This window comes from Mercenaria mercenaria, chromosome 12, assembly GCF_021730395.1.
Source record: "Mercenaria mercenaria strain notata chromosome 12, MADL_Memer_1, whole genome shotgun sequence".
NCBI lineage: Eukaryota > Metazoa > Mollusca > Bivalvia > Venerida > Veneridae > Mercenaria > Mercenaria mercenaria.
This window is the reverse complement of record NC_069372.1, coordinates 68883888-68905410: the sequence shown is the minus strand read 5'-3', so window position 1 is coordinate 68905410 and position 21523 is coordinate 68883888. Positions and strand designations below refer to the sequence as shown.

Here is a 21523-nt window from a genome sequence, read left to right as displayed (position 1 = left end):
CGTTTTAACCCAAATACCCCACATTTTTTAGCTCGACTTTTCAGAGAATTGGTAGAGCTGTTGGACTCACAAATGCATCGACGTGCGCGTCGGTGTCTGCGGCGGCGTCCGAGTCCCGATTTGGTTAAGTTTTTGTATGTAAGCTGGTATCTCGGTACCCACTATTGGGAATGGATTGAAACTTCACACAATTGTCCATTGTCATGAGCTGATATGCATTTTACACATTCCATAACCCTATTTTGCAATTTTACAAAATTATGCCCCTTTTTCGGATTGAGTATTCATTCAATTGACAAGGCTGTTGAATAGTCGAGCATTGCTGTCCTACGACAGCTCTTGTTTTATATTTTTCTAACACCTAATTATATCTTGTATCTCGTATGTTGAAATGTTGCTTTAATATCCTTCAGTCGACATCCCACCGCCGCTCAACCTGCAACCCCACTTCATAAAGAAAAAAAAAATCACTTTCTTTATCTCTCACACTTAACTTATATATGAAATGGATTTTTATCCCCTGCTGAAGGTGAAGGAATATTGTTTCTGCATTGTTCCTCCAGCTGTCATCCGTCCATCCATCCATCTGTTGGTTCGATATTAGAAATGCTTATAATTCAAGAATAGCAAACCACACGTAATTATTAATAACACATGAACTTTGCTGACACTTAGTATTACCCCCCTTGAACCCAGTAAAAGCAGAGTTTTTCTCCTTGATTTGTTAAAAAAATGAAAATACTTTATTTCGAAAGTTATTTTAGCTGGAATAAGCATACCTTACCTAATTATTTAAGACCTTTAGTCACATTCTGTGTTTATCCCCCTTGACCCAGTAGGAGCAGAGTTTTTCCTCTTGATGTGTGAACAAAAATTACAAATGCTTGTAATTCAGAACATTTTTGAAACTAGAACTGCCAGACATCACATTAATCATTAATTAGCACATGAACTTAGCTCACACTTAGTATTACCCCCCTTGATCCAGTAAAAGCAGAGTTTTTCACCTTGATTTGGTAAAAAAAACAGAGTTTAACATTTTCATGGATTGTTAGGAAATTTTACACAAGTATAGATCACTATAGGGCAGACTGGTGAAAGTGCAACTTTTGTAAGAATCACATCATTAACATCAGAGTTATTGCCCTTTAATTATGCCCCACTTTGAAGAAGGAGGGTAATATTGTTTAGCAGATGTCGGTCGTTCTGTAGACCAATTGGTTTCAGGATGGTAACTCAAGAACACTTGGGCCTAGGATCATAAAAGTTGAAAAGAGGTTGATCATGACCAGCAGATGACCCCTATTGGTTTTGAAATCTGTAGGTCAAAGGTCAAGGTCACTTTGACCAAGAATAGTTAAACCATTTCCAAATGATAACTCAAGAATGCTTGGGCCTAGGACCATGAAAGTTGATAGGGAGGTTGATCATGGCCAGCAGATAACCCCTATTGGTTTATAGGTCACTAGGTCAAAGGTCAAGATCACAGTGATCTTGAACATGATAACTTGAGAATGCTTGGGCATAGGATCTTGAAATTTAAAAGGGAGGTTGATCATGACCAGCAGATGACCCCTATGGATTTTGAGGTCACTAGGTCAAAGGTCAAGGTCACAGTGACCTGGAACAGTTAAACTGTTTCGGGATGATATCTTGAGAATGCTTGGGCCTAGGATCATGAGTTGGTCATGACCAGCAGATGACCCCTGAACAGTTAAACTGCTCAAGAACCCTTGGGCCTAGGATCATGAACGTTGATAGGGAGGTTGATTATGACCATCAGATGACCCCTATTGATTTTGAGGCCAGTATGTCAAAGGTCAAAGTCATATTGACCTAGAACAACAGTTAAACAGTTTCCAACAGTTAAACAGTTTCCGGATGATAACTCGAGAACGCTTGGGCCTAGGATCATGAAAGTTGATAGGGAAGTTGATCATGATGAGCAAATATTTATTTTGAGATCAGTAGGTCAAAGACAAGGTCACAGAGACCCAGAACAGTTAAACTGTTTCTGGACTATAACTTTAGAATCCTTGCACCTAGGATCAAGAACTTTGAAAGGGAGGTTGGACATGACCAGCAGATGACCCCTGTTGATTTGTTGAGATCAGTAGGTCAAAGGTCAAGGTCACAGTAACCCAGAACAGTTAAACCATTTCAGGGAGATAACTTGAGAATGCTTGGGCCTAGGATCATGGAACTTAATAGGGACGTTGGTCATGTTCAGCAGATGACCCCTATTGATTTTGAAGTCAGAAGGTCAAAGGTCAAGGTCACATTGACCCAGAACAGTAGAACATTTTTTGCCAAATAACTAGAGAATGCTTTGGTCTAAGATCACATTTGATAAACAACTGCTTCAGTTTTGAATAGGGCTGTCATTGATTGGGTCTTTGGCATATCGACGATACCGATATATCGGAAGACAAATATCGACGATACATCGATATATCGATTATTATGTTAGATTTACAACCTATTTGTTCGTGGGCATGCTATATACCTTCTTGTTAATGTTATGTTTAGTTTTATTGCCTACTTTTTATATTACTGTTTGATTGTGTTGTATATGTATCTATGAAATAAATAAGATAATTGAAAATTAATGAAATCTTTTATAGCTCTTCATTGTGCCTTCACTCCTCTTTTGCATTTCGAGGGCTTAGAGCGAAACTGGTCTATCTGTATATAGAAATAGAAGCAGATAGACCAGTTTCGCTCTAAGCCCTTGATTTGTCCTACATGTACCTACTTTACAACCTAGTAAACTATAATACCAGGTCCAGGCACTGGAGTTGGGCTTCAAACAGCTAAAATTCTGCATTTCTCTTCCACAGATATCTATTTATTTATTAAATTATTTTATTTATTTATTTACAATGTTTTTATTTATTTTTAGCCTGTTTCATACCCTGTCTAATTTTCACCTTGCACTTACATTCGGTACTTTTTATTTTATTTTTTAACTTCTGCCCAAGTTTTCGATGAGCCACAAATTTGTAGTGTTTTACTGTTTGTTTGTTGTACAGAAAGGCATGTTTAAGCAACATCCTGTGTTTCTACGAACCCAAACAAAGCTTTTCTTTCCGTCTTTTGACTCTTTTCCACTATTTAAGCCGGCGACGGCTTCCTCATCGGCCATCTTTGATTGTTATTGTTACGGGCACTAGCTAAATTCTGTACCTTTTACTGAGTGATCAGTATACGCGAACAAGTAAAAAGCCGAGATTGACGTAGAAACAGTATATATACACTATGTTTTTACATGCACACATAACGAAGCGACCTCTCAAGACAGGACAACGTAACTTTTTGCAAATAGATTCTGAAGTTGAGCCCTTTTTACTTCTACCCATATAGGTAGTGCCGGCTAGTGGGAAAAGGCTGCTACAGTATAAGTTTAGACATGACCTTTTTTGACAACTTCCGTTTCTTACGGCACATTTTTGCAGGCAGAAAAAGTTGTTTTATAGGGGCTGAGTGTTTATCTAGACAGTTGTTTTTTCTCTCTGTAAAATATCGATTTTTGAAAATGGGAATCGATAATCGATCGACCAAAAAATATCGTTGATACATCGATATCGTTTCTATCGATGACAGCCCTAGTTTTGAAGCATGTTAAATGGCAGTACCTGTGAAATCAAACTTACACCAAATCTGTTCTTTCCATACTTTGATTTTGGTCATTTTAAAGATCTGTAAATGAATAAAATTTGTCAGTTGACCTTAGTAATAGTACTGATTGAGCGAGAAGGTATTTCAGTTTGTAATTGTAATTTATCAACAATTGAAATCTTATCAAAACTTGTGATATTGTTGCTGAAATTTGGACAAAGCTTGAGCTCTCTGCTATTTGCTCCCTGCTCAAAGGGCAGATATAAGATTTTGGTATGGTGTCAACATCATTTATCAGGCTAATCTATAATAACCTAAATCTGACATACAGAGACATAGAAAGTGCAATGACAAGAATAGAAATAATGAAAAAATGTGAAGAATTTTAGATTTTTCTTTACAGTTGATGCATTCAAATTCTCATTGCTCTGTTGGCTATTATTGTTTACATGGCACCTGACTGTCTTCCTATGTAAAGCATGTATGAAAGTCAGTATTCCAGCTGAAGATGAATGGTTATTTTGCCTTAAATAATGATCCAAGGGTCTGCATGACCTACCAGTAGGTTTGTGTCAGACTTAAAATCCCAGCAGATTAAGTCATCCATAATGAAAATGTCTGAACAGTCCTGAACTTGAGACCAGGTCTTAGTCCCAGGAGATACCTATTAAAAGAAAGATTTAAATAAACGCATGTAAATTTACAAAATAGTGTTTTGGGGTCATATTTCCAATTGAAAAAGAAATCAAAGATGTTTCCAAAAATTTCCTCTAAAAATGATGGATAGAGTTTGGCGGGACAAAATTGAAAATGACTACCCTAAAAAAATATTTAATTGCTAGTGATCAGATCTAATAGTTTAAATTGTATTTTCTCCAAATGAAATTTAGGTTTTATCTCGAAAATCAGTGGGAAAATGTTACTGAAAGTGAATAACCAATGAAACCTTTGGTTCCATGTTCCATTCTGTCTTTAATGCAGTCGAATTGGAAAATGACATTTTACATGCTAGTAACAGGGTTAGTATTAATTTATTGAAATGTGCACACTTAACCCGTACCATGCTGGACATGATTGATTCTGCCTTTGTGACCAGTGTAGATCATGATCAGCATGCACATCCGTGCAGTCTGATCATGACCTGCACTGTTCGCCATTCATTCAGTATATCTTTTTGGTAAGCACCCCTTTTAACAGTTAATGGTACTGTCCAAATTGGAAGATGGACAATTCCATTATAGAAATTTAGCAAGGTATAAGTCAGAAAATAATAATGCATGCTGTAGGTGTTGATTTTACAGGATGAACACATTTGTATACCTGTATTGTATAACAATGACACATGCTTCAATGGCAGTTCTGGTGACAAATGCACATGCAAGGTAGACACTTCTAAAAAAAGCAACTTGCAGCATCAACTCTTTCTTGTCTTTGATCTCTATATCATTCTACCTGCAGTTGCAGACCCTAAATGAGTAATGCAAATTTAAATTTAAGGGTAACAGGTGTTTCTTACTAATATCAGAGTGATTAAGGCCACTATAAATTAATTGCTAGATTTTCATCCAAATTTTTTCCAAAATCGGGAGTGGGGGTGGGGGTGACATTTTATTAGCTCACCTGAGCAATGCTCAGGTGAGTTTTTCTGATCGCTCGATGTCCGGCGTCTGTCGTCCGTCGTCTGTCGTCCGTCGTCTGTCAACATTTAGCTTGTGTATGCGATAGAGGCTGTATTTTTCAATTAATCTTCATGAATATTGGTCAGAATGATAACCTTGATGAAATCTAGGCCGAGTTCGAAAATGGGTCATCTCGGGTCAAAAACTAGGTCACTAGGTCAAATCAAAGAAAAACCTTGTGTATGCGATAGAGGCAGTATTTTTTAATTAATCTTCATGAATATTGGTCAGAATGATAATCTTGATGAAATCTAGGCCGAGTTCGAAAATGGGTCATCTCGGGTCAAAAACTAGGTCACTAGGTCAAATCAAAGAAAAACCTTGTGTATGCGATAGAGGCTGTATTTTTCAATTCTTCTTCATGAATATTGGTCAGAATGATAACCTTGATGAAATCTAAACCGAGTTCGAAAATGGGTCATCTCGGGTTAAAAACTAGGTCACTAGGTCAAATCAAAGAAAAACCTTGTGTATGCGATAGAGGCTGTATTTTTCAATTGATCTTCATGAATTTTGGTCAGAATTAATGCCTTGATGAAATCTAGGCCGAGTTCGAAAATGGGTCATCTCGGGTCAAAAACTAGGTCACTAGGTCAAATCAAAGAAAAACCTTGTGTATGCGATAGAGGCGGTATTTTTCAATTGATCTTCATGAATTTTGGTCAGAATGATAACCTTGATGAAATCTAGGCCGAGTTCGAAAATGGGTCATCTGGGGTCAAAAACTAGGTCACTAGGTCATATCACGTAAAAACCTTGTGTATGCGATAGAGGCTATATTTTTCAATTGATCTTCATGAATTTTGGTCAGAATGATTACCTTGATGAAATTTAGACCAAGTTCGAAAATGGGTCATCTGGGGTCAAAAACTAGGTCACTAGGTCAAATCAAAGAAAAACCTTGTGTATGCAGTAGAGGCTGTATTTTTCAACTGATCTTCATTAAATTTAGCCAGAATGATTACCTTGATAAAATCTAGGCCGAGTTCGAAAATGGGTCATTTGGGGTCAAAAACTAGGTCACTAGGTCAAATCGAAGAAAAACATTGTGTATGCAATAGAGGATGTATTTTTCAATTGATCTTCATGAAATTTGGTCAGAGTGATTGCCTTGATGAAATCTAGGTCGATTTTGAATATGGGTTATCTGAGGTCAAAAACTAGGTCACTAGGTCAAATTAAAGAAAAATCTTGTGTATGAGATAGAGACTGTTTTTTTCAATTGATTTTTATGAAATTTGGTCAGGTTGATTGCCTTAATGAAATCTAGGTCGAATTTGAATATGGGTCATCTGAGGTCAAAAACTAGGTCACTTGGTCAAATCAAAGAAAAAACTTCTGTATGTGATAGAGGCTGTATTTTTCAGTTGATCTTCATGAATTTTGGTCAGAATGATTGCCTTGATAAAATCTAGGTTGAGTTTGAACATGGGTCATCTAGGGTCAAAAACTAGGTCATATCTAAGAAAATGCTTGTTTTATCGCAAGAGACCAATTTTTTGGTCCAGTCTTAATGAAAATTGGTCAGAATATTTGTTTCCATGAAATCACTAGGTCAAACATGTTTTACACTGTTATGGAGTGTTTCTTAGGTGAGCGACCTAGGGCCATCTTGGCCCTCTTGTTTTTTATTTTTCTTAACTGACTGTTTCATGATTGAATATGTATTCAATTATATCTTGCTGAAGGGATCATACAGATGTATTCTTTTGATTAAAAAAATACAAATCATGTGTTTACTGCACATTTATGTCTTTATTAATATCAAACTCATACTTTCATGTGTATGCATAAATGTACATATACACAGGTATTACTTCTTGGTTGTTATTTTATCCCTTTTAGGCATCAAAGGGTTTTGCCAGAAATACAACAGCGTCTGCACTGGACTCGTTGTCATTTACCACAAATTTAATATACGGTCTAAGAAATGAAACCACATAATTATGCAAGTCTAGTTGATGGGTTACAGTTACACTCGCTTTGGTCATGTTTACTTCCACCGGAAAAGGCACAGATGCATATCTAATCTAATTTTCCCGATAAAAAAAAATTGTTGAAAAGATTCAGCAACGTATTGTCGTTGCTAAACTGGCAGGCATACCAATCTTTTAAAACTTTCTGGCCTTTTAGGGCCTGAACAATTACGAAAACTATTGATACTCTTTGCCGATTCCAAGCTGATTTTGTTTACCACTACACTGCCGGATATGGTAAGTATAATGCCATAATGGACCGGCATGTAGATACATAGACTGTGTTACTTCCCTCATCTTACAGATACGGATTTTCATTTTTTGGTTCAATAAAATTTAGGGGGCAGGGGGTTAAAAGAGGGGGCGGGCAGGGATGAAAATCTTGCAGTTATTTTATTGTCGCCTAATGGAAACTAGTAGTATTTTCATTTTGTTATCTCACCAGAGAAAACATTGCTCAAAGAAAGTTGTAGTGATTACCTATTGTCTATAATCACATTTCTCCCAAACATCATCTCTCATTGAAATATTTGATAGAAGTTACATGAAACTTAGCACGGATGCTTATGGTTGTGTTGAGCAGCTTACAGCACTTCCACAAAACAGCTGCTTCAGTTGGAAAAATTCTTTTTGTGACCTTCTAATTTAAAAAATGGTATCACTGAAATGTTCTTTGGGTGACAATAATGTTCTGTGGTGTACTGTGTTTCATAAGACACTAAATAAGGCCTAAAAAAAAAATCTTTGTTTCCGGTAACATGCTCAAAAAAATTAGGGAAGGTAGGTCGAAAAAAAATTTTTTTTTTTTTAATGTTTTTTTTATTAAGGGAGACTTTTCGGAAATCATTTTTGTGTCAAAAAAAAAGAATACAAATAAGGGGGCTATGCCTTTAGAGCACCAGGAAGTGGATTTCTAACATCACTGACCATGTTTAAAGCATAAAAAGTGCAATTTGGCAACTTTTTGTCAAAAAGTTGAAAAAATTATTCTCCAAGGCAAAAACATTTAGGGTCGGGCCAAAAATTTAGGGTAGGTTGGGATACCGGAAACAAACAATTTTTTTTTACGCCTAAAGAGAAAGAACACGGCAAAGTGTATATACTTTTATTGATACTATACCAATATTTATTACCAAAAGGCTTACTACAAAATGGTGGGGAACTAATGTTACATGCACATTTAATCAAGCGCTGGACACAGTCTATTTCAAAATTTATTATAGAACATTTCTAAGAAAACAACAGTAACTGTTGTATTATAAATAACCAAACAAAATCTTTTGCTTATAAGTGGACTTAATCTTGTATTATTCTTTTGTTTGTTTACATTTCAAAACACAATAATACTGTGTGATACCTTTGTTTGTGAAAATTTTCTTCAGTAAAATAAACACTGCATGAGTTGATACACTGCAGCTGGTACACTTGGGGAAGTTCTTCTTGGAAAATATTTACATCTAGTGGCAAGATATCTGTAGTGTTTTCAGTTGTAGGGTGAAGATGACCTCTGTTTCTCCTATGTACACAACAATAACTTAATTTTCTCAGCATGGACACTGAATCATTAACTTGCAACGGTTTTAGTGCCTTGAAGATTTGTCATACTTTTTCTTTTGGTAAAAATTTTGCATGTGGCATGCACATTTTGACCTTTTCAAGATCAACTTGCTGTGGAATCTAGACGCAGTTTGTACTTTGTGTGGCAACCTATCAATAGTTGTGCAGGAGAGTATCCACATTCCAGTGGCTGTACCTATACTCAACAAATGAAATGATAGGACTTTACCTTTTGTCTTTGGCCTTTTTCATGAGTTTCTTAGCAATACCAGATGTTTCATGTCCAAATGTGCCAAGATTCAGAGAACTCCCGAAATTTGTTGCTTGTGAATTGCGGTCCTTGTCAGATACCAAAACATACAAATTCCGAAGGGAGACATGTGTGTCCTGAGTTTTTAAATGATCATAGATGATTTTGTATCTTGGAGTAAGTCTGCTTCAAAGAATCTACTATAGTAGTATATTGTCAGTAAGTATTCTTTCCCATCTAAATGGAATATGTTTCTATGGTCTATCTGGAAATACTATAAGCTGCATTGGTTTTGCATTTGAGTCCCTATGTGTAAGACTTTGTGGAGTTTAGTACATAATTATGTCTCCCCCAGGAGACATATTGTTTTTTGCCCTGTCCGTCCGTACGTCACACTTCATTTCCGAGCAATAACTGGAGAACCATTTGACCTAGAACCTTCAAACTTCATAGGGTTGTAGGGCTGCTGGAGTAGACGACCCCTATTGTTTTTGGGGTCACTCTGTCAAAGGTCAAGGTCACAGGGGCCCGAACATTGAAAACCATTTCCGATCAATAACTAGAGAACCACTTGACCCAGAATGTTGAAACTTCATAGGATGATTGTACATGCAAAGTAGATGACCCTTACCCTATCGATTTTGGGGTCACTCCATTAAAGGTCAATGTCACAGGGGCCCGAACATTGAAAACCATTTCCAGTCAGTAACTTGAGAACCACTTGACCCAGAATGTTGAAACTTCATAGGATGATTGGTCATGAAGAGTAGATGACCCCTATTGATTTTGGGGTCACTCTGTCAAAGGTCAAGGTCACAGGGGCCTGAACATAGAAAACCATTTCCGATCAATAACTAGAGAACCACTTGACCCAGAATGTTGAAACTTCATAGGATGATTGGTCATGAAGGGTAGATGACCCCTATTGATTTTGGGGTCACTCTGTCGAAGGTCAAGGTCACAGGGGCCTGAACATGGAAAACCATTTCCGATCAATAACTAGAGAACCACTTGACCCAGAATGTTGAAACTTCATAGGATGATTGTACATGCAGAGTAGATGACCCCTATCGATTTTGGGGTGACTCCATTAAAGGTCAAGGTCACAGGGGCCTGAACATTGAAAACCATTTCCGGTCAGTAACTTGAGAACCACTTGACCCAGAATGTTGAAACTTAATAGGATGATTGGTCATGCAGAGTAGATGACCCCTAACGATTTTGGGGTCACTCTATGAAAGGTCAAGGTCACAGGGGCCTGTACATTGAAAACCATTTCCGGTCAGTAACTTGAGAACCACTTGACCCAGAATGATGAAATTTCATAGGATGATTGGTCATACAGAGTAGATGACCCCTAATGATTTTAGGGTCACTCTGTTAAAGGTCAAGGCCACAGGGGCCTGAACATGGAAAACCATTTCCGATCAATAACTTGAGAACCTCTCGACCCAGAATGTTGAAACTTCATATGATGATTGTTCATGCAAAGTAGATGACCCCTAATGATTTTGGGGTCACTCTGTTAAAGGTCAAGGTCACAGGGGCCTGAACATCGATAACCAGTTCCGATCAATAACTTGAGAACCTCTCGACCCAGAATGTTGAAACTTCATAGGATGATTGAACATGCAGAGTAGATGACCCCTATTGTTTTTGGGGTCACTTGTTAAAGGTCAAGGTCACAGGGGCCTGAACATTGATAATCAGTTCCGATCAATAACTTGAGAACCACTTGACCCAGAATGTTGAAACTGATGATTGAACATGCAGAGTAGATGACCCCTATTGATTTTGGGGTCAGTCTATTAAAGGTCAAGGCCACAGTGGCCTGTTCATGTAAAATCATTTTTTGGAAATAACTTGAGAACCACTTGACCTACAATGTTGAAACTTAATAGGATGATTGGACTTGCAGAGTAGATGACCCCTATTTATTTTGAGGTCACTTGATCAAAGGTCAAGGTCACAGAAGCCTGAACAGTGACTTGAGAACCACTAGGCCAAGAGTGTTGAAATTTAGCGGGATGATTGGACATGCCAAGTAGATGATCCCTATTGCAGCCAACCATCAGTGTCTCTTTGACTTTTTCTCCTGACCCCTATTGACTTCTTGCCTATAGGACTTTGCAGTGCGGGAGACATGCGCTTTTTTACAAAAGCATTTTCTAGTTTGTACTTTGTTTTGCCATCCCCGGCGAAAGCGAATTATCTTTTGCGCATTCAATTGTTTTTCTAGCTCACCTGTCACAAAGTGACAAGGTGTACTTTTGTGATCGCGCGGTGTCCGTCGTCCGTGCATGCATCCGTCCATAAACTTTTGCTTGTGACCACTCTAGAGGTCACATTTTTCATGGGATCTTTATGAAAGTTGGTCAGAATGTTCATCTTGATGATATCTAGGTCAAGTTCGAAACTGGGTCATGTGCGGTCCAAAACTAGGTCAGCAGGTCTAAAAATAGAAAGTCCTTTTGACCTCCCTAGAGGCCATATTTTTCAGTGGAACTTCATAAAATTTGGTCAGAATGTTCACCTTGATGATGTCTAGGTCAATTTCGAAACTGGGTCACAGGCGGTCAAAAACTAGGTCAGTAGGTCTAAAAATAGAGAAACCTTGTGACCTCTCTAGAGGCCATACTTTTCAATGGATCTTCATGAAAATTGGCCAGAATGTTCACCTTTATGATATCTAGGTCAAGTTCGAAACTGGGTCACGTGCCATCAAAAAATAGGTCATTAGGTCAAATAATAGAAAAACCTTGTGACCTCTCTAGAGGCGATATTTATCATGGAATCTGTATGAAAGTTGGTCTGAATATTCATCTTGATGATATCTAGGTCAAGTTCGAAACTGGGTCAACTGCGGTACATGGGTTTATTTTTCACTGAAATGGAAATTTATTATTACAACTGAATTATACGTGTGTCATTAATTGTTGGTGTTTTCTGAAAGCCAGCCTGCATATAGAAAACTATTTCAATTATTACAACATTTTTTAAATAAATGTTTCTGATGACATTTAAAAATGAGATTAAATTACTATAAATTTTCTTAATGAGACATTTAATTGGAGGAAATGTTTATATCTTTCAGTATGAATTAACTGATACCTGGGCTTGTTAAATATAAATTATTGTTATTAAGAAGTGTGTTTCTGGGAGTTGCTGATAATCAGCCCCATTAGGCTAGGTTTTGTACATTTATACCTAATTGCCTATATCTATCTTTAGATAGATAAATAGTTTGCATCAATTTACAGTATATAAATTTGATTTTTAGCTCATCTGATTTTTTGAAAAAAAATGATGAGTTATTGTCATCACTTGAGCGGTTGTCGGCGTCGGCGTCTGCGTCGGCGTTGCCTGGTTAAGTTTTATGTTTAGGTCAGCTTTTCTCCTAAACTATCAAAGCTATTGCTTTGAAACTTGGAATACTTGTTCACCATCATAAGCTGACCCTGTATAGCAAGAAACATAACTCCATCTTGCTTTTTGCAAGATTTATGGCCCCTTTTGTACTTAGAAAATATCAGATTTCTTGGTTAAGTTTTTATGTTTAGGTGAACTTTTCTCCTAAACTATCAAAGCTATTGCTTTGAAACTTGGAATACTTGTTCACCATCATAAGCAGACCCTGTACATCAAGAAACATAACTCCATCTTGCTTTTTGCAAGATTTATTGCCCCTTTTGGACTTAGAAAATCAATTTTCTTGGTTAAGTTTTATGTTTAGGTCAGCTTTTATCCTAAACTATCAAAGCTATTGCTTTAAAACTTGCAACACTTGTTCACCATCATAAGTTGACCCTGTATAGCAAGAAACATAACTCTGTCCTGCTTTTTGCAAGATTTATGGCCCCTTTTGGACTTAGAAAATATCAGATTTCTTGGTTAAGTTTTATGTTTAGGTCAACTTTTTCTCTTAAACTATCAAAGCTATTGCTTTGAAACTTGCAACACTTGTTCACCATCATAAGCTGACCCTGTACAGCAAGCAACATAACTCCATCCTGCTTTTTGCAATAATTATTTCCCCTTTTGGACTTAGAAAATCATTTTCTTGGTTGAGTATTATGTTTAAGTCAACTTTTCTCATAAACTATCGAAGCTATTGCTTTAAAACTTGCAACAGTTTTTCACCATCATAAGTGGACACTGTACATCAAGAAACATAACTCTATCCTGCTTTTTGCAAGAATGATGGCCCTTTTTAGACTTAGAAAATCATGGGTAGGACAATATTTCTATTACACAAAAAAAATCAGATGAGCGTCAGCACCCGCAAGGCGGTGCTCTTGTTTTCATTGTGTTTTCTTCCACATTGACAAATGTATTTTTGTGCATCCCACCCCACCCTGACCCTCAATTTTTTTTTGGGTGGGGGTGGGGGGCACTTACAGTTGCCCTTGTCTGTCCATCTGTTCAATTGTGATGTTTATATCTCAAAAAAGTATTTCACTAAACCAGACTGGAGTTATGGTTATGGTTCATGACTAAGAGAAAAAATACACACAAAGTTTCTGTTGCATATAATTAAAAAAAAAAATTCACCTAGAGTCATGAAACCACATAGGAATATTATCCAGTATGTGAATTTGGGTACAAGAGGTTTTTTCACTTTGCAAGACAAGAGTTATGGCCCTTGACTTAGTTAAAAGAAAAGTCTATGGCCTTATAATGTATCTCAGAATGTACTTGACCTTGAGTCATAAAACATTAGAGGATTGTTTTATAGAATGTGAAGCTGTGCACCTTAAGTGTTGAACACTTTGGAATTTCACTCAGCTAGGCAAGAGTTATGGTCCTTCACCAAGTGAAAAATACACAAAATGTTCTTAAAAGTTTGTGTTCATCTTAAGAATTTTTTCACCTAGAGTCATGAAACCATGTATAGTAACAGCAGTTGGGGACATCTGTCTATATGACTGTAACTTCATGGTGAAACTTTTTCTGAAATGCCTAGCTTGATTTCTAAAACAAGTTTATGCGTGATTTTCAAAAAATAATTCCTTCAGTCATTCTGCTACAGTAAAAAACAAGGCCTCTAGAGGGTGAAATGCATTTTCCCTATTTGGCTATTGTGGAATCTACAGAAAGTACTGGCCTGATTCCAAAATATTTTTACAGAAATGCAACTTGGGTGACTTGCTGTCGAGGTCTGAAAGATCATTCTGCTGAGTACTTAAGTGCATTTTTCATCTGTCATAATACCAGTTGATACTCCTCTAAATTTTGTCTAATTGCAGGCGATGTATGTAAGGGATTTGCTGAATATGTGATTTGCATTTATAAATTGAATTGTTAGATTGTCTGTTGTTTATTTACAATAAACATTTGGAGATAAGATTTTTATTGTCACAAAGAAGTCTAGCAAGCATTTATAACCACTTGATCACATACTTAAAACTAATATATGACAGAAAGATAACTGAATCAAGTAGATGTACATATATATGAATTCTATTTGTTTTGTTTTGACATGTTAACCTTTACCCTGCTAAATTTCTAAAATGGACTGGTTTATCATTTAATTTCGGCAGTACCATTCATTGTCTGAAGGGGTGTTTACTGAAAATTTACAGACTGAATAGCGAGCAGTGCACACTGTGATCAGTCTGCACTGGTCGATTAAGGCAGAATCACTTGCCACCAGCAGGCTAAAGAAACTAGTTTTGTTATATAGGTTTCACAGTATCTATCTATCTCTTTTTTTCTGTACACAAGCACATGAATGAATCTTTTGAATAATGATGCAACAGCTACTTATCGGGATCTGTTATATAGCCTGATTTTGGCTGGTATGCCATTTTGGCCAGAGTTGCACTCTTTTCAGTTGTTTTTTTTTGCATGCGCATTACGGCAGTACACTTGCGGGCGGTGCCAAATAACCTGGTTGAAACATCTAGGCACATTTCAGTTTACACAGGTGTTGTATGAACTGAGCTCACCAAATGTGTCCTGACCGTATTCAGTGTCAAGGTTTTGTTCTGAGTTTCATGATTGTACTGTCCAGTAGCGTTCAGGTGACTCTCTCATGGCATAGGGGTGGAAAGAGTTCAGTAGCGTTTAGGTGACTATCTCATGGCATAGGGGTGGAAAGAGTTCAGTAGCGTTTAGGTGACTATCTCATGGCATAGGGGTGGAAAGAGTTCAGTAGCGTTTAGGTGACTATCTCATGGCATAGGGGTGGAAAGAGTTCAGTAGCGTTTAGGTGACTATCTCATGACATAGGGGTGGAAAGAGTTCAGTAGCGTTTAGGTGACTATCTCATGGCATAGGGGTGGAAAGAGTTCAGTAGCGTTTAGGTGACTATCTCATGGCATAGGGGTGGAAAGAGTTTAGTTTCAATGGGAGTAACTTGGATTAAGGCAGGTACATGTTTCGTACAGAATGTGAAATTGGAGGCGTTTTGTCACTAGATCTCAGTATGAAAAATTGCCTGTGATGCTGCGTTTACACTTAGCCACGATGTCCACGATTTAAAGAAAAGCTTTGAACTCCACGATTTATTGCATGAATTTTGTATTAATTACGCTTTCTTACGCTCTCGGTACGTTTTGTTACTACCTGTAGCATGTTATTATGAAACCAACATGATTCTGGTCAAGATCTGCCACGATTTTCATCACGTTCTCTCAAGTTCTCTTACGATTACCACGATATGCTATCACGTTTTGTCACGTTCTGTTTAGATCCCTCACGTAATCAAGTTCTGTTAAGCTCTCCTACGATTTATGGCCGCAATTTGATCAAGATTGTCATGTTTTGAGCATGATTGGAGAATAATAGGAGGCATGGGTCATCTTTTCATTCTCTCCAGAGTTCCAAAGAGGAATGAGCTATGCATCAAAGAGCTGAACAAGATGCTGAATTGGCAATTTTCGTGTATGCCTATAATAGCTACTTGTCGGCAGTAGCAACAAGGGACGAAACAGGGCAGGATAGAAGAGAGAGGAAGGAGAAGAAGGAATAGAAGGCCTAAGACCTGCTGGGTGAGACTATGGTTAAGTGGAAACCGAGAGCACCAATTGGGACGATACTCTCAACTTCTCAACAGAGAACTCAGGAGTGAAGATGTTGGCTCCAATGTCAACTATGTAAGGATGCCTCCAGATTTAGTGGAACTTAGAATCATGTTTCCAAGTTCACCAAGATCCCCATAAGATGGAGCATCAAGGACTGATGTGCTACGTTAAGGTTTGTTAAGCTGCATTACGCTCTACAACGATTTCCATGTTCTATCACACTCTGTCAAGATTTAAGATAAATCAGGGTAATTGTGGAAAAAATTTTGACTGTCAAAAATTTTGTCATGATCGATATGATCATCACAATTCCACCAAGTTCCCTCAAGATCACCACAATTCGATCCCACAACACCCCACGCTGACCACGCTTCTCTCAAATCGTGGACATCGTGGCTAAGAGTAAACGCAGCATGATGAAAAAATAATTAACAATTTTTTTTTAATACTATGCAAACATTCATGTGTCTTGTTGTTTTTTTTCTAGGAATAACGCTCTAGGCTCTTACACCACACTTTCCAAAGAAAACCTGTGACCCAATTCACTTACCACACTGCTGAACCACTTCTGTGCAATATGGTCTATCTTCCTGATCTATTGTTTAATCTTTGAAACACAATTGCTACTTAAAGATGGTGAAGGAGATTTTCATCAAGTAATGAATTTGGTCGAAACTTTAAGAAATGATAGTTTACATTTATTTATGTTCACCGAGTGCTTAATTCATGTATTTCACTGGCTGTATTTGCTTATCTTGACTGCCCAGCCAAAACGGTAATTTTTAGTGTATTGCAATATGTATAAATTTGATAAACATTCTTTGCCTAAGGAATTATATTAATTTAAGCACTATTGTATTATAATTGTTAAAGATTTACATTAACAAACATATTACACATTGCTGAAATTCGTTACAAATGCAAGTTTCTATATGATTACCTCCCTTTACCTATCATGGTTGTGCAACCAGAATAGATTAGAAGTAAACTAATTAGGAATCTACGCACCATTTTAAAACTGCCTTTTGGTTCACATTTTTGAAATATCTCAATATCTATGAAATAAAAAATGTAAAATTAGAAAAATTTATGGAAATTAAAAGAAACAATTCTATTGTTTAAATACTTAATATCAGAGGGAAGTAATTACAAAATTTCTTAGAAATTATATAGCATACATTTCTAACAGAGATCAAACTCTGTATAATGGATCTTTTTCTTCCTTAACCTTTAGCATGCTAGATAAATTGTCGTCTGCTGGAAATGTCGTCTGCTAAAATTGTAAAGTTCATTCAATTTGCTCCAAATTTGGAAGAAATATTGTCAGAGTAGCAAACAGCTTGGAACCTGATCAGACGCCGATTTAATTGGCGTCTGATCTGGTTCCAAGCTGTTTGCAAAGGCTGTTAAATTCGCCTGCAGCAGGCTAAGGGTTAAATAAGAGAATATACTGCAATGAAACATGTCATGAAATAGTGCTGTAATGTGACTGACCACCTTTAAGATGATGCAGTTTGGGTTTCATATCATTTTTATGCCCCCGAAGGGAGGCATATAGTTTTTGAACCGTCTGTCCGTCTGTCGGTCTGTCCGCAATTTTCGTGTCCGGTCCATATCTTTGTCATCCATGGATGGATTTTCAAATAACTTGGCATGAACGTGTACCACAGTAAGATGACCTGTTGTGCGCAAGACCCAGGTCCGTAGCTCAAAGGTCATGGTCGCACTTAGTCGTTAAAGGTCATTTTTCATGATAGTGCATTGATGGGCGTGTCCGGTCCATATCTTTGTCATCCATGGATGGATTTTCAAGTAATTACGCATAAATGTGTGGCACAGTAAGACAACGTGTCGTGCGCAAGACCCAGGTCTGTAGCTCAAAGGTCAAGGTCACACTTAGACGTTAAAGGTCATATTTCATGATAGTGCATTGATGGGCGTGTCCAGTCCATATCTTTGTCATTCATGCATGGATTTTAAAATTATTGGGCATGAATGTGTACCACAGTAAGACGTGTCGCACGCAAGACCCAGGTCCGTAGCTCAAAAGTCAAGGTCACACTTAGACGTTAAAGGTCATATTTCATGATAGTGCAATGATGGACGTGTCCGGTCCATATCTTTGTCATTCATGCATGGATTTTAAAATAACTAAGCATGAATGTGTGGCACAGTAAGACAACGTGTCGCGCGCAAGACCCAGGTCTGTAGATCAAAGGTCCTTAACTCTAACATCGGCCATAACTATTCATTCAAAGTGCCATCGGGGGCATGTGTCATCCTATGGAGACAGCTCTTGTTTCAGCTGAATTTTAGATATGTTCAGTCAGTTAACATAACTGTACTAGTGCTTACCACCTTCTCCACATTGATCAGAGGTGAAGGATGAATGATAGAGAAAAAAAGACCTTGTCTGGTCTGGAAATCAATCCATGAGCTGTAGGTCTGCCCTCTCCCTATTGAGGGTGAGCTGCTAAGATAAAAAAGGTGACATAGTTCAAGTTCAAGGTTAAGGACACATAACCAACTTGTTTTCATATTACCTACACTTGTAGACTGGTTGATGCCATCAGTGTTTGGTCACTAGCATTGGAGACTATGCGATACCATCAGTGCCTGTGACATAGCATTGTAAGCTTGTGATGCAAGCAGTGCCATTGCATGAACAGTGGAGGCTGTGAATGGAACGGTGGAGGCTGTGCAATGCCAGCAGTGCCATTGCATGAATGTTGGAGGCCGTGCAATGCCAACAGTGCCATTGCATGAACGGTGGAGGCCATTTAATGCCAGCAGTGTCATTGCATGAACGGTGGAGGCCGTGCAATGCCAGCAGTGCCATTGCATGAACAGTGGAGGCTGTGAATGGAACGGTGGAGGCTGTGCAATGCCAGCAGTGCCATTGCATGAATGTTGGAGGCCGTGCAATGCCAACAGTGCCATTGCATGAACGGTGGAGGCCATTTAATGCCAGCAGTGTCATTGCATGAACGGTGGAGGCCGTGCAATGCCAGCAGTGCCATTGCATGCAGCAGTGCCATTGCATGAACGGTGGAGGCCGTGCAATGCCAGCAGTGCCATTGCATGAACGGTGAAGGCCGTGCCATGCCAGCAGTGCCATTGCATGAACGGTGGAGGCCGTGCAATGCCAGCAGTGCCATTGCATGAACAGTGGAGGCTGTGCAATGCCAGCAGTGCTTGCACATTTGCATTACAACTTTGAAAATCTTTTTGTCCAAAACCACAAGGCATAGAGCCTCAGTATTTGGCATGTGCCATCATCTAATGGTCCTCTATAAAGATTGTTCAAATTATGCCCCTGGGGTGAAAAGAGGCCCTGCCCCGGGAGTCTCAAGTTTTACATAGACTTAAATAGGAAAAGAATTAAAAAAATTTCTTGTCTGAAACCACAAGACATAGGCCTTTGATGTTTGGTATGTAGCATTGCTTTGTGGTTCTCTACCAAGACTGTTCAAATTATGCCCCTGGAGTGAAAAGAGGCCCGCCCCGGGGGTCCCAAGTTTTACATAGACTTATATAGGAATTTTTTTTAAAAAATCTTCTTGTCTGAAACTGCAAGGCCTAGGCTTTTGATTTTTGGTATGTTGCATTGCCTTAAGTGGTCCTTTACCAAGATTGTTCAAATTATGCCTCTGGGGTAAAAAGAGGTCCTGCCCTGGGGGTCCCATGTTTTACATAGACTTACATAGGAAAAAAGTTTTAAAAACCTTCTTGACTGAAAGTTCAAGGCCTAGGCTTTTGATATTTGGTATGTAGCATTGCCTAGTGGCTCTCTAACAAGATTGTTCAAATTATGCCCCTGGGGTGAAAAGAGGCCCCGCTCGAGGGTCACACAGTTTTTATATGAGTTATATAGGAAAAAATACTTCAAAAATTATCAGATCATATTTCCTGTAATTACCTTATGGCCCCAAGTAATTAGGGGTCACTTGACTTTAACCATGACCTACTGACCTACTTTTTTGTTTTTAAAGGTACAGCCTTGAAATTTGGATGATTTGTACAGTTTTGCACACCGATTTTAAAACAGACTTTCAGTGACCATGAATGTGACCTACTGACCTACATTCTTGTTTTATAAGATACAGCCTTGAAATTTGGATGTACAGTTTTGCACACCCATTTTAAAACTGATTTTCAGTGACCTTGAATTTGACTTACTGACCTACTTTCTTGTTTTTTAAGATACAGCTTTGAAATTTGGATGAGATGTATAGTTTTGCATGCCAATCTTAAAACTGACTTTCAGTGACCATCAATTTGACCTGCTGACCTACTTTCTTGTTTTCTAAGCTACAGCAAAAGGATTTGGACCACCTGTAATTTTTTTTACAGATTTCAAATGTAATCTTGCATAGTGTTTACCTTGACCCACTCTCCTAATTTTCTTGTTTTAAAGCTTTAGCTAAGTAATTTGTTCAAGCAAACAACTCTACTCTGGTGAGCGATATAGGGCCATCATGGCTCTCTTGTTAGTTTAATAATTTTGTTAATAATAATGATAATTTTTAGTTTTATTTTCTCAAAATGAGAGTATGAGAGAAGAGGCCAGTCTCTTTTCATGCTGAGTGCCAAGCAAGGGAGCTACTGGTAGGATAGCTCCACACCTATGGTATATTGCTGCCAGGGATTGAACCCATGATCTCCCATATTTGAAGCATGAGCTCTACCACTAAGTTCTAAGGCTGTAGTAGAAATTGCAATATTTATGAATTATAGGAATAATAAGAATTTTATCAGCTTATATTCAGTGTTAATGAGAAAAAAAAACATAATCTGAAACAAGTACTTGAGATTGCATGCTTGTATACCTGTATGAGTAGGATTTCATTAAAGAAGTAATTAATGCATTATAGGATGGTTTATCATTGAATTTATGATTGTAGATACAGCATCTTGAATGACATAAATTCAATGATGATTTGTTATTTTTGTGCCCCCCTTGAAGAAGGAAGGGTATATTGTTTTGCAGATGTCGGTAGGTCGGTCAGTTGGTCTGTATGTAGACCAATCCGTTTCCAGATGATAACTCAAGAACACTTGTGCCTAGGATCATGAAAGTTGATACGGATGTTGGTCATGACCAGCAGATGACCCTTATTGATTTTGAGGTCAGTAGGCCAAAGGTCACATTGACCCAGAACAGTTAAACTGTATCCTGACGATAACTTGAGAACGCCTGGGCCTAGGATCATAAGGGTGGTTGACCATGACCAGCAGATGAGGTCAGTAGGTCAAAGGTCAAGGTCACATTGACCCAGAACAGTAGAACTTTTGTGTACAGTGAAACAAATAATTTCTGTTCCTTGTGCAATTACTACATGCATCAAGATGGGCATTTTGTGTTTACGAGTTCTTGTTATTGTTACAGTTTAATATTGTGTCTTTTTGCCTGAATAT

General features: G+C 37.9%; 1 protein-coding gene across 9 annotated transcripts in view; it reads left to right on the top strand.

The window, feature by feature from the left end:
- LOC123533706 (uncharacterized) overlaps nt 1-21523 on the top strand; it is a 363176-nt gene that overhangs the window by 115899 nt on the left and 225754 nt on the right. The window lies entirely within an intron of this gene.